Source organism: Gopherus flavomarginatus, chromosome 3 (assembly GCF_025201925.1).
Source record: "Gopherus flavomarginatus isolate rGopFla2 chromosome 3, rGopFla2.mat.asm, whole genome shotgun sequence".
Taxonomy (NCBI): Eukaryota; Metazoa; Chordata; order Testudines; family Testudinidae; genus Gopherus; species Gopherus flavomarginatus.
Window position 1 is genome coordinate 243,927,110 of NC_066619.1, and position 18,956 is coordinate 243,946,065.

Sequence of the window (18,956 nt, forward strand, 5' to 3'; positions counted from 1 at the left end):
AAGTCTACTGTGAGAATTTCCAAGGTACAGATCTTTAAAGACCATATGCCCTGACCTCACCTGCCATGGGAGTGTGACATCTGAATTGCTTCCAGCTGTGTGAGTTCCTTTTTGAGAGAAAGGTTGTGATGTTGATCAATGCCAATGTACCTTGTGAACTTTGCAGGGATAGAAAGTGGGTGCAAAAACCAAACAGCTCCTGAGACTAAATAAGAAACAATAAGATACATATATTATTGAGTATGAGACAGAGCACCACCCTTCATATGCATCACTTTTTCTCAGGTGCTTGGGCATAGGAAAAAGAGCTGACACAGGCACAAAAGTGGTGTCTCATCACTGTCATAGACTCATCAACGTTAGGGCAGTGGTCCACAAACTTTTCAAGGTTGTGACCCCCTTTACCCCTGGCCATGCCCCACCTCCTGGGGCTCTCCTGATAAGCCAATCCACCCTCCTCCCCACTGCACTGGCAGCACAGGTACCACTCCAGGTAGTGGGAGAGAGACAGTGAGCTAGGGGAACTGGTTTCAGCACATGCACATCTGTATGTGTGCACACACTGCTCCCCCAAATATAACCATCAAACTACACCTGTGCAGATACCTGCACCAAAATGGGCTCCTCAGATGGCAAGTAAAAAGGAATGGAGAGATGAAGACCAGTTCATTGCACCTCTGACACAACAGGGCTGGAATGTTCCACCTGCTGACATATATAGAAGGGTGCAGGCTTCCAAAATCTTTAGTTTTGGAAGCTACAGACAGTCCCACATTAGAGGCTTAAAACATAAGTGTGATAGTCCTGTTATGATGGCTTCTTTAAAGAAATAGAAGTCTCTTTCCTCCTATACGTGTCTGAAAGAGCATAGGATGGCATCATGGTTCAAGGTGAGCTGTACCCTTGACTCACTCAGTCTCTTTATGGGCACCACTTCCATGTCACAGGCCCATATATGTATTTCTCCAAGGGTGAAATCCTGCGATTAAAGAGGTATACATTTTTTTTTCAATAATGCTAAAACATTCATTAAAAGGATCTGTCAAAAATACACTTAATAAAAAGGATCTGATAAAAAATTCAAAAAATAATTGTTTTCTGTTTGACCTGAAACTAATTTCCCCCCAGTCTGGGGAATTGCCAGCAAACTGAAAAATCTGTTACTGACACAGATCAGCCACCACTCTGTGTCACCAGGTAGCAGCACCTCTCAGTCTGGGGGTGAATAACACAGATTGCCCGGTTCAGTCTTTGCTTCTGTCTCAGTCTCACCCTCATCAGTGTCTCTCCCTCTGCGTTTACTGGTAGCTTTTTATCCATTTAAAATTTCTTTTTCTGTCCGGGAACCCTGAACCTGATCAGTCCAGTTTCTGCGTCTCACCACAGCTGTTGGAAGTGGACTTTCAGCAGTGGATTTGTCTGTAAAGCTCCAGCAATTGAGTTAGGGTATGTCTACATCTCCAATTTTGCAGCACTGGTTGTTACAGTTGTGTTAGTACAGCTGTATAGGGCCAGCGCTGCAGAGTGGCCACACTTACAGCAACCAGCGCTGCAAGTGATGTTAGATGTGGCCACACTTCAGCGCTGTTGGGAGTGGTGCATTGTGGGCGGCTATCCCACAGAGCACCTCATCCCATATCGGCGCTGTGGCTTGTGGGAAGGGGAAGGAAGTGTGATTGTCTTTCCGCTTCCTGTTCCTGTTCCAATGCCCCATGGTGCTTTGGTACACATTCGGAGCAGTGTGGCAGCATTGTGATTGTACAGAGCTTATTCTGCGATTTTTTTTATAAATGGATCTTGAGCAGCTAACTACCTTATTGATGAATGTTGCCAGCACATCGCGCTTGGCAGTGGAGCTATTCCTTCAGCTGCAAAATGAGAGTGAGAGTGAGAGCGACAGTGAGAGCGACAGTGAGTCAGACGATGATATTGAATCGCCTCACTGTGAAGACAGTACATTGCTTGTGGCAGTAACAGACGTGCTCAGCTCCGTGGACCAGCGCGTTTGGGCTCGGGAAACCAGCACTCAGTGGTGGGATCAAATCGTCCTGCAAGCCTGGGATGACGAGCAGTGGCTGCAGAACTTTCGGATGAGAAAAGCCACTTTCATGGCACTGTGTGCTGAGCTCGCCCCTACCCTGCAGCGCGGGGACATGAGATTTAGAGCTGCCCTGCCTGTGGAGAAGCGGGTGGCTATTGCAATCTGGAAGCTGGCAACTCCAGACTGCTTCAGATTGGTGGCGAACCAGTTTGGAGTGGGAAAGTCTACCGTTGGAATGGTGCTGATGCAAGTTTTCAGGGCCATTAATCGCACCCTGCTAAGAAGAACCGTGACTCTTGGGAACGTGCAGGACATTGTAGATGGCTTTGCAGAAATGGGGTTCCCTAACTGTGGAGGGGCAATAGATGGGACTCATATTCCTATTCTGTCACCACCTCACCTGGCATCAGAGTATGTTAATTGCAAGGGGTATTTCTCCTTGGTTCTGCAAGCGCTTGTGGATCACCGTGGGCGTTTCACTGACATTTACTCAGGATGGCCTGGAAAGGTGCACGATGCACGCATATTTCGGAACAGTGCCCTGTTCAGGAGGCTGAGGGCCGGGACTTTTTTCCCAGACCGCAAGATCACAGTAGGGGACGTGGAAATGCCCACTGTGATCCTTGGAGACCCCGCTTACCCCTTAATGCCATGCTTCATGAAACCATATACAGGGAAGCTTGACAGGAGCAAGGAACGGTTCAACTACAGGCTGAGCCGGTGCAGAATGACTGTGGAGTGTGCTTTTGGCCGTTTGAAAGCTCGCTGGCGCTGTCTTTATGGGAAGCTAGATTTGATGGAAAGCAGCATCACCGCAGTTATATCCGCGTGCTGCACCCTCCATAATATTTGTGAAGGGAAGGGTGAAAGATTCATTGAGGAATGGACCTCCGAGGTTCGACGCCTGGAGGATGAGTTTGCTTAGCCAGAGAGCAGGGCTAACAGGGAGGCCCAGGAAAGGGCTTCAAGGATTAGGGATGCTTTAAGGGACCAATTTGATGCTGAGAGCAAACAGTAATGTTTGATGCATTTGATGTGCTTTGCTTTACCTTGCTGTGTAATATTTCCCACTTCCAGCAACAATAAAACGTAGTGAAAGAAATAGAACGAAAAAACTTTATTCAACAAACAGTACATAACAGGCAAGGGGGTAGGGGTGGTGGACTGTACATTTACAGGTTTTAATATGTCCTATTTTGATCAATATTCCCGGTCTGCTGCACTTCAGCATTACTATGCTGCAGAACAGTGGGGGTGGAGTGAACAGGGTAAGAATTATAGTTATCAGGGCTGGTAGGTGATCTTATAGGTGTTGGGGGCAGCTGGGGATAATATGGAACTGGCTGCTGGAGAAAGCTGTTTTGTGGAAAGACTGGGGAACAAGGAAGAGGTCTTTGGGAGGGATGTGGGTTACCATGGTACATATTTGTCTGCATGGCTACAAGAGACTCGAAAGACTCAGTTTGGCGAGACAGGAGGCTTATCATCTGCTTTGTGGTTTTTTTGGCAGACAATTCCTTTCTCCTGCTTTCTGTTTGCCTCCATTCATGTACACTCTTTCTCCATTCATGTACACTCTTTCTCCAGTCCTGTACACTGCTTCTTCATTCATGAGTCTTCTCTCTCCATTCCTCTGTATTCCTACTTTCTCTATTGTAGTGGCTTATAACAGACTTGATCAATTCCTCTTTTGATTTCCTAGGATTCTGTCTCAAGTTCTGCAACCTACGTGAGGCTGGTGATACGGCTGCAGTAGTCAAGGTCCCTAGAAAACAGAGATAGAACCATGTAATACACAGAGGCATTATTGTTTATTATCACAGTTTGAAGGACTTTTGAGACTTTTGGTAGCATCCTTCTCACATACCTCACATAACACAGAGAGGGCAGGCAAGCTAAGTCATGGCGAGAAATGGGGTGAGTGGTTTTGCCCCGATTTCCCCTTGGGAGTGGGAATTGACCACTGGGTCACTGGGGTTTATCAGCAATGGGTACAGGGGGTAGCTGGTGTCCTGAAGAAGGGACAGTAGTGAACAGGAAGGTGGTGAGCTAGCTGCTTGGGAGGGGGTGTTTCTTTGGTCCACATTCACGCCGTCCTGACGGTGAGAGGGAGGGGAGTGGAAACGCGGTGCTGGGTGCCTGCTTGGATGGGGGTCAGGGAACAGCAGAGCACACCGCGGGGCTGGGTGCCTGGTTGGATGGGGGTCGGGGAACAGCAGAGCACACCGCGGGGCTGGGTGCCTGCTTGGATGGGGGTCGGGGAACAGCAGAGCACACAGTGGGGCTGGGTGCCTGCTTGGATGGGGGTCGGGGAACAGCAGAGCACACCGCGGGACTGGGTGCCTGCTTGGATGGGGGTCGGGGAACAGCAGAGCACACTGTGGGGCTGGGTGCCTGCATGGATGGGGGTTGGGGAACAGCAGAGCACAACGCGGGGAAGGATACCTGCTTGGAGGGGGGGGGTCGGGGAACACCGGAGCACACCGCGGGGCTGGGTGCCTGCTTGGATGGGGGTCGGGGAACAGTAGAGCACACCGCGGGGCTGGGTGCACACCGCGTGGCTGCCTACGTGCTGGGAGGGGGGGGGAGTGGGAAACACGGGAGCACACCGCAGGGCTGGGTGCCTGCTTGGATGGGGGTCGGGGAACAGCAGAGCACACCGCGGGGCTGGGTACCTGCTTGGATGGGGGTCGGGGAACAGCAGGGCACACCGCGGGGCTGGGTGCCTGCTTGGATGGGGGTCGGGGAACAGCAGAGCACACCGCGGGGCTGCGTGCCTGCTTGGATGGGGATCGGGGAACAGCAGAGCACACCGCGGGGCTGGGTGCCTGCTTGGATGGGGGTCGGGGAACAGCAGAGCACACTGCGGGGCTGGGTGCCTGCTTGGATGGGGGTCGGGGAACAGTAGTGCACACCGCGGGGCTGGGTGCACACCGCGTGGCTGCCTACGTGCTGGGGGGGGGGGTGGGAAACATGGGAGCACACCGCGGGGCTGGGTGCCTGCTTGGATGGGGGTCGGGGAACAGCAGAGCACACCGCGGGGCTGGGTGCCTGCTTGGATGGGGGTCGGGGAACAGCAGAGCACACTGCGGGGCTGGGTGCCTGCTTGGATGGGGGTCGGGGAACAGCAGAGCACACCGCAGGGAAGGATACCTGCTTGGAGGGGGGGGGTCGGGGAACACCAGAGCACACCGCGGGGCTGGGTGCCTGCTTGGATGGGGGTCGGGGAACAGCAGAGCACAACACGGGGAAGGATATCTGCTTGGAGTGGGGGGTCGGGGAACACCGGAGCACACCGCGGGGCTGGGTGCCTGCTTGGATGGGGGTTGGGGAACAGCAGAGCACACCCCGGGGCTGGGAGCACACCGTGGGGCTGCCTACGTGCTGGGAGGGGGGTGGGGGGGAAAACAGAGCGCCATGGGCTGGGGAACCGCGAATCTGGCGCCCTGCACTCAATTACCCCTAAACTCTCAACAGGGTTTCCTACTGCCAGACATATCACTGCTGCGTGTTACCTGGGAAGAGAGGGAGGGTCTTCTACAGGAATGTGGATACCGCCCTGGCCCCTATGCAGCTTGCCTGTGTGCAGCCATGGTCCCCCCACTCCTCGCTGCACAGTGGATCGGACGAGTTAGCCTGACCGGGACAGGGACCACGGTGGCTCTCCCGATCAATTTGAGAAAGCAAATTGCAAACGCTCTTGCAGAAACATTTCAAGAGATTACCGAGGCAGATTACAGAGACGTGATAGATCAAATCAATGGGCTATTCCACGTTTAGGCATGCATGCAGGAAGCCATAACCAAAATCCTCCTCTCCCAAAACATAGAAATCTACTTACCCCGAGCACGATCCTCAGCTTCCTCCTCTACATCAGCTTCCAGCTGCTGCGACTGGCTAGCCTCCTCCGGGCTGGAGAAGAGATCCTGGCTGCATGTGTCCTGGGACTCCGGGGTGTCTCCCTCCACACCAGTAGCCTCACTGTCTCCGTCCTCTACAACATACCCCACTGCTCCCTGCTCTGAACTCTCCATCGTGCTCCTAGGATTCACAGTGGGGTCACACCCAAGTATGGCATCCAGCTCCTTGTAAAAGCGGCAGGTTGTGCGGGCTGCTCCTGAGCGGCGATTACCCTCACGGGCTTTGCAGTACGCACTCCTCAGCTCTTTAATTTTTACCCTGCACTGCAAGGCATCCCGTTCATGGCCCCTTCTCATCAAGGACTGCGATATCTGCCCATACGTATCATAATTTCTCCTTCTGGAGCACAGCTGTGTTTGCACAGCCTCCTCTCCCCAGACACTAATGAGGTCCTGCAGCTCTGCATTGGTCCATGCTGGGGCTCGTTTGGTGCGTGGAGGCATGGTCGCTGAGTGATTGATAGATTAATTGCACTCCACACCTGGCTGAGCAAACAGGAAGGGGATTTTTAAATTTCCCGGGGCATTTAAAGGAGGGGTCAGGTGAGCACAGGGCAGTGGAGTTTGCTTGATTACCAGAGAGGCTTCTTCAGGTATGCTGGGATACCTGCTTATTCCACGGAGGTCAACAAAAACGCTAGTGAGTGTCTACACCCGATGACCAGCGCTGGTGATCCAGCGCTGGATCCTCTACACCCGAGGCTCGACCGGGTGTACGGCCAGAGCTGCAAACAGGGAGTTGCAGCGCTGGTAATGCCCTGCAGGTGTGTACACCTCCTAAGTTGCAGCGCTGTAACCCCCTCACCAGTGCTGCAACTTTGTAGTGTAGACAAGCCCTTAGAGTAATTGTCAGTCTTCCTGGAGAGGTGTAAAAACACTCCAGATCAAATAAGCTCTTTGTGCCCATGTGACAAACAGCATGAAAATAATCATATAGACAGAGGTACCTGGAATACGTATAAAAAATAATACAGCTAAATCCCACATTCTTCACAGATGGGAAGAGACATCTCTATCATTTTTCAGCCTTTGCTCTCCTCAAAATAAAAAAGGTCTCACCTCTCAATTTTGCTGAACAGTTATAGTTTTTCTTGCAAAAAAAGGGAGACATGGCAATGAGGAAAACAGGAAAAATATGATTTTTATCACAAACATAATTCTATTTTTGCAATGTAGCAAACATGCATATTTTGCCAGAGTAACAAATCTTCTGAAGCAGTTGATATTTTGCCCATTGAATGACATAACATAACATAAGAACATAAGAACAGCTGTAACGAGTCAGACAAAAGGTCCATCTAGCCCAGTATCTGTCTACTGACAGTGGCCAATGCCAGGTGCCCCAGAGGAAGTGAACCTAACAGGCAATGATCAAGTGATCTCTCTCCTGCCATTCATCTCCATCCTCTGACAAACAGAGGCTAGGGACATCCTAGCCTCTGTTTACTTACTTACCTTACTCATCCTGGCTAATAGCCATTTATGGACTTAACCACCATGAATTTATCCAGTTCTCTTTTAAACACTGTTATAGTCCTAGCCTTCACAACCTCCTCAGGTAAGAGGTTCCACAAGTTGACTGTGCGCTGCATGAAGAAGAACTTCCTTTTATTTGTTTTAAACCTGCTGCCTATTAATGTCATTTGGTGACCCCCTAGTTCTTGTATTATGGGAATAAGTAAATAACTTTTCCTTATCCACTTTCTCCACATCACTCATGATTTTATATACCTCTATCATATCTCCCCTCAGTCTCCTCTTTTCCAAGCTGAAGAGTCCTAGCCTCTTTAATCTTTCCTCATATGGGACCCTCTCTAAACCCCTAATCATTTTAGTTGCCCTTTTCTGAACCTTTTCTAGTGCCAGTATATCTTTTTTGAGGTGAGGACACCACATCTGTACGCAGTATTCGAGATGTGAGCGTACCATGGATTTATATAAGGGCAAGGATATATTCTCAGTCTTATTTTCTGTCCCCTTTTTAATGATTCCTAACATCCTGTTTGCTTTTTTGACCGCCTCTGCACACTGCGTGGACATCTTCAGAGAACTATCCATGATGACTCCAAGATCTTTTTCCAGAATCGTTGTAGATAAATTAGCCCCCATCATATTGTATGTATAGTTGGGATTTTTTTTCCAGTATGCATTACTTTACATTTATCCACATTAAATTTCATTTGCCATTTTGTTGCCCAATCACTTAGTTTTGTGAGATCTTTTTGAAGTTCTTCACAGTCTGCTTTGGTCTTAACTATCTTGAGCAGTTTAGTATCATCTGCAAACTTGGCCACCTCCCTATTTACCCCTTTCTCTAGCTCATTTATGAATAAATTGAATAGGAATAGTCCTAGAACTGACCCTTGGGGAATACCACTAGTTACCCCTCTCCATTCTAAGAATTTACCATTAATTCCTAACCTTTGTTCCCTGTCTTTTAACCAGTTCTTAATCGATGAAAGGACCTTTCCTTTTATCCCATGACAGCTTAATTTACGTAACAGCCTTTGGTGAGGGATCTTGTCAAAGTCTTTCTGGAAATCTAAGTACACTATGTCCACTGGATCCCCCTTGTCCACATGTTTGCTGACTCCTTCAAAGAACTCTAATAGATTAGTAAGATATGATTCCTCTTTACAGAAACCATGTTGACTATTGCTCAACAGTTTGCTTTTCTCTGTGTCTGACCATTTTATTCTTGACTATTGTATTGACTAATTTGCCCGGTACTGACATTAGACTTACCAGTCTTTAATTGCTGGGATCACCTCTAGAGCCCTTTTGACAAGTTCTGATACAAAGCAGTGAGAATATTTGTTTCCACACAAGACTCCAGAAGTGGAAACCATTATTGTGATGATTTGGGAGATCTGTCTATACAATTTATGAATTCTGGATAATATTGTGAAATTATTGGTATGAAAATTGCTGTATCATGGAACCCCAAGGTTAATATATCCACCATGGTTTACATGCCGGAAAGCATGTGTTCCTCAGACCAGTGATAACAGAAAGTACTTTACACTTAATGACTGGTCAATAATTATGCTAAAACAGTGTTTTCAACTGGTGGTCCACTGACCTCTGGGGGTCCACTAACTATATCTAAGGGATCCACAAAAGGTGACTAGGAAAATACATTTTCAGATCCCATAAAAAGCATACCATTTTTCTGATCAGTCAAAAGAATGTGAATACTCCTACCTATAGGTCAAAAACCAGAAGTATTTTCATTACCATGGAAGCCCACAGTTTAATGACCTTTCCATGCTGCATCAAATGCTGGGCCGAGCATGTGCAACATTTATAGTTGAATTCTGTTCAGTCAGTTTTCAGTCTAACACTTCTATATTAGGGGTCTGTGGACCAGAAGTTGAATTTCTAAAGAGGTCCTCACCTCCATTTGAAAATTTTTAGGGCTCCACAAATGAAAAAAAGGTTGAAAACTCACTGTGCTAAAGAGTAACAGCACTTAAAAGGAAACAGCAAAGAATCTAAGGTGTTGGTAGGGGTATTAAACTCACACAGCCTCATAGGAAAGCTTGAGGGTGAGCCAGGGAATACTGGGCAGGATTTGGAGAAAGGAAGAGCTCAGACTACGGTCAAAGGATGGGAGGGTTGCTGTGGGAGAAGGCTCTATGTTTTAGAACCCAAGCTATTCTCTGCAGCAAATGGAATAGGTTAGCCCTAGAGGAACCTGACCCCAGCCCAAACAATTATTTGGAGTGGGATGGAAACAGAGGCAGGAAAATGCACATAGGGTTTAATATTTTTGTTTGGATCTTTGTCTTTCTCATATGATTAAGGAAGGAGCAGTAATGTGTTAGAATTCTGAGTAAAGTGTGTGTGTATGAGTTATGCTTTACAACTACCACATGTGTCCTGAGAATGTTCGCCCAGAAACTTCACATTTTCAATGAGATTCATGGAAAGAGTGTGTTTAAGCTACTGGGATATTTTCTGGGTCAGTGCTGCACATGGGGGGCTTAGGCAGGAGGACTGAGGGCCTGCAATTCCATGAAGGGGTAACATTAAGTGACCAGGAAATGTGCGAGACAGGAAATGGTGCTGCAGCCTGCTGAGACCCATAGATGCCTAAAACATCCAGGGATTCTCCTCACAGTCATCTGGTGGGCCATGGGCAGGGGGATCCTGACTGGATCTGACAATTATCAGACCTTCTTGGAAAGAACTAGGGTGAAGACCTATAAGCTGCATTCCTAGCACACACAGAACTTCCAAAGAAATCAGTGGAAGCCCAAAGAATACAGGAAAGGGGCCATAGTTTATGGAGTACATTGATGAGTGTCTGATTCTTGGTCAAATTGTACAAACTCATTCTCCTTTTAACAAAATAAAGCAACATTAAAGGCAGAGGCTCTAAATCTATTAACAGATTTTTTTGAGAAAGAACTTTTCAGTATAAACATATGTAAGATAAAAATCTAGAGAAAGTTTTCTGTCTACCTTGGGACCTGAAAGATTGTCAGCTACTGATTTTATTTTTATTTTAAATAGGTTATATTGTTCAAGGGCATTTGCTGCCTTCCATAATAGACACTAGTAAGAAGCTTAGATATTCAGTTACCTTTTAAAAATGTTTTAAAATAGATTGTACGGAATAAATCCACAGGTTTTGCCTAAAATTTGTAGATGTTTGAGAGGCTTGGACACTTAAAGCACTGATTACAGTTATGTTAACAATCTGATTCACAATGCTCACATTCACACACCACAACAGGATCCTGCTACAAGGTCAGTCATGCATGAAATCTAGAAGCATTCTCACAGCAGGAACAAGGTCTTTTGGAGCAAATGGCATATCAGCAGACTCTGCTTCTTACTCCGCCTCTATAAAGACTCTCAGCAGCAGTTCCATTTAACCAGCAGAGTTCAAAATTGGAAACCTCATCCTTTGGAGAAATCTTTCACAGATTGCTCCTACACTAGTCCTGTGATACAATGACCAATCAGTTCCTGAAATGGTGTGCTATTATCTTAATGATCCACTTATTGTATAGATATTATAAAATGCTTTTGGGTGTTGAGTTAATCAGATGGGTCAATTGGATGAATATTTTGTAACCTTTTGATTTTGGGAAAAAATGGTATCTATCACAGGAAAGACTTTTGAAAGAGCATCCTATTGTTGACATAAAGAAATATAAAACTGGAGTTAGGGAAAAAATTCATGATTTTTTACTTTACTGAAATTTGCAAGCATCATTCAAATCCCCATCATCTGGCATAATTTCTTTAAAATGTTACCATCATACTGGAATTTTTAAAATTGTTTTATGAAAATTTATCAACAATTCATAAAAAAAAAAACCAAAATGAATACATTTCCTATAGTGTTAAGGTTCTACTGCTGTAGTGAGATTTCTTTTATTTTTTTCCTTCCAGGGTAACGGCATAACACAAGCGATTTTAAATAATTCAAAATAGCTGTGTCACATAGATGAAATTACAAAAGGCCAGGCTGTGGTGAGGATGGAGAAAGGTGGGTCTAAGCCACATTACTGCTGCCCCAAACCAGCCCCATGTATAACCTCTATAGGAGAAGAGGGAGCAGTGTATGGCCTAAAGGCAGTGTAGTAGTTTTGCATTACCAGGATTGCTCCTACATCAGGAGACTCCCAAGTTATCCTCTATCCCATCTGAGCTGCAGGACCTGGAGACTAGCTCTGGTCCTAGGTTAACTCCTTTTAATATCTATATCTCACTTCTAACTCCTTCTTGGATTGCCACTCTTGATCTTCTCATAGATATGTAAAAGTAGTCATGAGCTGATCACCTCACTAGCATGAGTAACATAATTCCCATGTGCCTGGCTGGTTGAATACATCTCTCCAGCCCAGCCATAGAACCTTAGTTTACTTTCTCTTGCCAGAGATTGGCTACTCAATGGCAGATTAGTACTTTCATGCTTACAAGGAGAGGCTGAAGGAATAGGGGTTATTTAGTCTGCAGAAGAGAAGAGTGAGGTGGGATTTGATAGCAGCCTTCAACTACCTGAAGGGGGAATCCAAAGAGGATGGAGCTAAGCTGTTCTCAGAGATGGCAGATGACAGAACAAGGAACAATGGTCTCAAGTTGCAGGGGGATATTAGGTTGGATATTAGGGAAAATTATTTCACTAGGTGAAGCACTGGAATGGGTTACCTAGGGAGGTGGTGGAATCTCCTTCCTTGGAGCTGTTTAAGGCCTGGCTTGACAAAGCCCTGGCTGTGATGATTTAGTTGGGGATGGTCCTGCTTTGAGCAGGAGGTTGGACTAGATGACCTCCTGAGGTCTCTTCCAACCCTTTTCTTCTATTATTCTAATACTTTTACAGAGGTCCAAAGTGTAATGAGCATTTAAATATTTTACCTTCTAAGACCAGTAAATGAAAACTGCTCACTTCTGCAAGCACTCTGTGCCACTGCAGTTATCCTACCTCAAGACACAGCAGCTCAGCCTCTTTGACACTGACAACTGTAATTTTTAGTTTCCTTTCCCAGTAAGGTGAGGTGATGTGACCATACCTGCCATAGATTTCAAAATATCTGACCACTTCTTTACCTTCTCAATGTAACTTTGGTCAATGAAGTCTGAGTTGGCCAAGTTCAGGAAGTCTATGAGTTTAAGAACATCTTTACTACCTCGAGCAATCCATAGTACCCAGTGGGATATTATTATGGCTAAACTGTCTTGTACTCATTTCATTCTGCTAAGCCAGGATTCAAAAAGGGTATCTTATGTCCTAGGTTTCTGCGTATGTTCTAAGCAATCTCAAAAAAAGTCTCAAAAGATCCCCAGCGGTATCTAGTTCTAGTTCTCCCAGTTTTCAGTTTGTCTCCCTTCTGTTAGTCATTATTTCTTTGAACACTGATAACATAAAATATATTTATTTTATAGTGGGTACCATTTACAAAAAAGGGCATTTTGCAGGTGCCCAACAGAGAAGACGACTCACTAAGTGGTATAGCCAACCTATCAAGTAATTGCACAGAAACTGTTGCTCTCATATTCATGTCTTCAAAGATATGAAAGATCTGCTGTGACCACTCTTTGGCCAATTTGCACAGCCTAGATTGGAAGAAAGAAGTTATCTTAACTGTTGGTGAGGTTCCCTTCTCCACAAACAGAGCCAGCCTTATGGGTGGGTGATGTGGGTGACTGTCTAGGGCACCGTGGGTTGTGGGGATATTGTGGTCAGGAGGCAAGAGTGGGTTGGCTTGGGGTGTGATGCTTCAGAAGTGAGCTTGGTGCAATGTGGGTAGCGGGGGGAAGCAGCAGGAGCCGGGGTGATTGCGGGGGAGGGAGCCTGGGGAGGCAGCAGGGAGAAAGGTGCCAAAATACAAGTTTGCCCAGGGCATCATTTCGCCTAAGGCCATCCCTGTCCACCAATATGGCAGACAGGTAGGAAGCAGCATAAATCAAGGTGGAATTCAATTTCTATCTTCTGCAGTAAATAGATGAGTAGAGTCAACTAAGCAGGCTGCTCCCAAAGGAAGGAAGGATTCCCTCTGAATATGTGCATTATGGGGTCAAGTGGAAAAACTAGCACTATTTTATATAGCTATGAGAGAGCAAAGGGAGTGAGGGAGCTGCTTGAAGGACACTTAAAGCCTGGAGGCTTGTTAAACGAGCTAATCAGAGACACCTGGCACTGGGAGGGACTTTCAAGCAGCTGGTTCCTTATAAGAAAGCTGAAACAGTCTTTTAAGGAGGAGCAGAGTTTGGAAAATCTGTAAGGGAGTCAACTCTGAACAACATAGCTGCATGCTGCAGAATGGTATGTCTCCTGAGAACTGATAAAAGGACAATGTGAATGAACACTCTCTTTCATCCAGGCTCTGAGGTAAGAGCTGTGCCCTGAGACAGACCTTTGGGTTTTGCTTTTTGAGTTTATTTGTCTGAATAAACCTGAACCCACTTAGGCTGAAGATGGATTGGATCCACAAGCATGTGGCATCTGTTTGAAATAGCCTGGAAGAGGGAGCATAAAGAGTAGGGCATTGCAGAGCACCCTTGCCATGAGGAGGTGTGGGATGGTGACTGTGTCCTTATATAGTGTACAGAAATTTGACTCTGAACTTTTGGCATAAGGAACTCTTGAAAATTACCTGATGTCATCTGAAATAATGAAGTAATTACACATCAGGAGAAGATAATGGGACACTATTCTCTGGGGTGTATTGTTTCAGTAACTTGTAAGTGGGAGAACTTTTTTTCATTTTAAGTTAGATACAAGTGTTGAATAGCTAGCAAATTCAGACCTTGTAATGAAAGCTTTGAAGCCTTAAGGCAGATTTTTTTTTCAGTCCCAGGGCAGAAGCGTAAGCAGCCAACCAAAAGGAATCTAATACTTAGTTACGTCCAACTGTGTCTGCATGTGAACTGCACTATAAAGAGCTTCAGCATTTCTGCAGGTCCTGATGTGAGTTCTGCCTTAGCTACAATCCACACTATAATTTTCAGACAATCTCTTCTCCCCTTTAACTTGATTGCTACACAATGAACGGGAAGAGCTTTGTGCCTCAGAAAGGGAGTCACACAAGCCAGCGTGTCTTACCTGATGGGGAGAAGGGATTTGAACAGGCATCTGGCATCTCTCATTTGCATGCCTTAACCACAGGGCCAAAAGCTATGAAGGAGGTTCACCTCTTGCTCAGATCTCCTTTGTGAGTTCACATGAGGGACCTGAATCGGGAAGTGGCCTCTGAAAATGCCTAGTGGATTGGGCCCCAAAGGCAAGTTAGGTGGAAAAACATCTATCTTTCACCTGTTTTGTGAGCCATGTTGGGGCTTAGGCCTCCAGATGCCTAGAGTGTGCATGAGTATGCATATGTAGAGGCAGAAACATAGGTACCTAAGGAATTTTTAATGCAAAAATGTAGGCATCAAGTGAGTTTAGGTGCTTACAATGTTCGAAGGCATCTGAACAGGCTTTTGTGAATCCCAGTGGGGCCTGATTCTGGATTAAGGTGCCTAAAGTAGTGGTTAGGTGCCTAAATCCTTTTGTAAATCTAGCCCCAGATATCATATTGGTTCCACAATTTATTTGTTTAAGTTTTGGGTGGGTTTTTTTTTGGAGGGGATGAGCTAAACAGAGAAAAGTTAAGGGAGAGGAAGAGATGGTAATTGAAAGTTAAGGGAAGGGAGCAGGGCCAGCTCTAGGTTTTTTTGCTACCCCAAGCATGCCCTCCCAACCCCCGGCCAAAAAAAAAGCCTTCCGAGAGTGCAACTGCTGAAGCAAAAACAAAAAAAGTGAGCAGAATGCTACCCTGGAATTGTGCCACCCCAAGCACATGCTTGGTTTGCTGGTGCTTAGAGCCAGTCCTGGAGGGGAGGGGATTATAACTGAAGAAGAACTGGCAGAAGAAGGATGGAAGGAGAGGAGTGTGGAGGGCAGGTGGAGTGAGGCACAGCCCGTAGGAAGGGATGGGAGAAAGATGGACCAAAAAGCTAATTAGCACAAGGAAGAGAATAACCAGAGCAAAACAGAAAAAAAAAAAGTCAGGCATTGATGATGACATCAGCGTCCAAATATTCATGCTGTATCTGCCTGTTCACTATTCCTGCTGGCTAGAATTTCCTGCTGGTTTCCTCCCAGGAGTTCCTTTCTGGGGCTTAGGAAACAGGTGTAGGTCACACGAGGTCTGGGAATTCTGAGGAGTGTTCGCTGCACATTTCTGGGTTCAAAGATGTTCAAGGATGGGGGAGGTGTACACAGATCTATAATATAATTAGCAAAGCAGACTAATTAATTTTTAGAGATGAAGACCAAATGGTTACTAGCTTTTTTTATTTCACAGCACAAGAGTGCTGTACTTGCAGTACGTACAATAGAATTGCTAGAGCTACTAGCCTAAATCAGTTTCCTGGATGGAAACATATTACTTAATCCAAATTTCATGCTCTTTATCCAAAAGAGCTGTAATTCAGACAGACAATCCATATTTCAACACTAATAATAATGACAATCCATATTTCAACACTAATAATAATGACAATGTAGGTCAAAAATCTCTCCAAGATTTCCAAAGCTAGAGTGCAAAACCAGAGAAGGCCATGTTAGGAAGGTTAACCTTATGTATGGTTAAAGCTCAGAAAGGCTAGATCTTCTGTCACTAGCCCAAAGATGCAGATAAACTGGTTAGGACAGTCACACTGAAAGTATCTCAATGTGCAGAAAATCTTTCAATTTCTCTGTGTTCAATTTAAAAAGATCTCTTCATTTTCAAGATATATATAAAAAGGAACGTCCAAATAAAAGACAAATATAATACTGTTTGGTATTTACGTTTTGTTGAATGTCTTTTACGTTATGTCACTGGAATGTCACCCGAAAGCTGGTTTGTACACATGATATGACTGAAAAGTTATGACCAGTTCTGAGAATGTGTAAATCAGAATTATTCCAGCTACACTTTATGGTCCTTCTCTACTGAGGATCTCCATTGTTGGGAGATCTCCAGGGGTGAAAGTAACATAAAGGACTTACCAGTACGCCAGAGTTCTGAATGGGGCAAGGCCTCAACGGAGAGAGGCAGGGCCTTTCAAAACTTATAGGCCCCAGGGCTCCAGCTATGGCTGGGAGCCTCAGGGCCTTTAAATCACCCCAGATCTACCAGCTGCAGAGGCAGTTGGGAACCCCAGGACTCAGGGGAGAATTAAAGGGCCTGGGGCTCTGGCTGCCACGGAGCTCCGGGCCCTTTAAATCACCAGGGAAGCCCTGCTGCCACTACCCCGGGCAGCAGGGCTAGGGCTGGGGTAGAGATGGCAGGGCTCCAGAGGCGATTTAAAGGGCCCCTGGCTCCAGCAGCCAGGCACAGGCAGGGATTTAAAGGATCCGGTGCTCCTGTCACTGTGGGGAGCCCCGGGCCCTTTAAAGCCCTGCTGGAGCTCTGGCAGTGGGGCTCAGGTGGGGCTTTAAAGGGCCTGGGTATCCCCACAGGGGCTGGAGCTCTGGGACCTTTAAATCCCCGCCCGAGCCTGGCTACCAGAGCTCTGGCAGTGATTTAAATGGCCTGGGGCTCCCCACAGCGACAGGAGCATTGGACCTTTAAAATCACCACCGGAGAGGCCGGTCCAGTCCGGCACGGTGTACCGGCTCTTGCCACTACGCCATACTGGACCATACCAGCTTACTTTCACCTCTAGAGATCTCCTTGTTGTTTTTGTGGATACAGACCAACGTGGCTACCCCTTGATACTTCACATTTTTGGGAGGACTCTTTGACAGGATATGATGCATAGAGGGATCCTCTCTGGGGTGCAAAGCAGACAGGGATCTTTATTGAAACTGCAGAGCTGAAATCACTATAACTGGGTAAGTGGTGGAGCCTTAGAGTAGGATCAGACAGCCCTTCTCAAGGGCCTGTAGAAATGCCTGACCAAGTGGACCTCAGGACTATGAGACTATACTACCCACTGACACCCAACCATGGTGGGCGGCAGGGCGGGGGGGTGGTAGTTGATGGGAAAGGGGCTGTAATAACCTTAGTCCCAGATCTGGACCTTAGCGTCCAAAATATGGGGGTTAGCATGAAAACCTCCAAGCTTAGCTACCAGCTTGGACCTGGTACTTGCTGCCACCACCCAAAAAATTAGAGTGTTTTGGGGCACTCTGGTCCCCCTGAAAAACCTTCCCTGGGGACCCCAAGACCCAAATCCCTTGAGTCTCACAACAAAGGGAAATAATCCTTTTTCCCTTCCCCCCTCCAGGTGCTCCTGGAGAGATACACAGACACAAGCTCTGTGAACCCAAACAGAGTGAATCTCCCTCTCTGTTCCCAATCCTGGAAACAAAAGTACTTTCCTATTTCCCCAGAGGGAATGCAAAATCAGGCTAGCGATCCAACACACAACTCTCCCCTTGATTTCTTCCTCCCACCAATTCCCTGGTGAGTACAGACTCAATTTCCCTGAAGTAAAGAAAAACTCCAACAGGTCTTAAAAGAAAGCTTTATATAAAAAGAAAGAAAAATAAGTACAAATGTTCTCTCTGTATTAAGATGATACAACACAGGGTCAATTGCTTAAAAGAATATTGAATAAACAGCCTTATTTCAAAAGAATACAAATCAAAGCACTCCAGCACTTATATTCATGCAAATACCAAAGAAAAGAAACCATAGAACTTACTATCTGATCTCTTTGTCCTTACACTTAGAAACAGAAGACTAGAAAGTAGAACTACTTCTCCAAAGCTCAGAGCAAGCAGGCAGCCAGAAAACAAAGACAAAGACACTCAAATCCCTCCACCCAAAGTTGAAAAAATCCGGTTTCCTGATTGGTCCTCTGGTCAGGTGCTTCAGGTGAAAGAGACATTAACCCTTAGCTATCTGTTTATGACAGGGGCAAGTTATGTGGTAAAGGCACATTGCTTCTTCGATGCATCCACAGTCAGATGAGGAAACTGAATTAATGGGATATTGCCAAAGTTACCATGGTGAGTTATACTGTTTCATGTAGCTCTATTGTTGCTGGGGTCCCTTCCCCAATGAAGTTTTCCTTGTTTCAATATTCAGACTCAGTGTTTGTGAGTAAGGAAGCATTGCCTACTAAGGGCACTCAACGAAGGTATTTTTTTATAGTTTTTAGAGGGATATCTGAACCTGGCACTTATTGCTGCTGACAATACCTCGCTGAAGAATTGCAGAAGTAAAATCCTATAAGGAAAATCACATGCCTACTAAATATATTCTGACACAACAAGCAAACTTCAGGGTTGCTAATCATGCATGAATTTTTGTTTATCAGATTAACAGTTATGCATGATATAAATTGAGAGTCATCTTACACAGCTCTCATTTCAAATTTGCAAAAATCAGAGTAAAACTGTAAAATAGCAGAATAAAACTTTTAGTACTTCACAGAAATACTGCAGATGGTGTGGAAGTAGAGAGAGAACTGACAGGGATTTGTAGGGGATCTTAATGCAAGACAGTCTCTGTTAGCAAGAGTCAGGCTAGCTGTAACCCTAATAAAGTGAGATTCGTAGA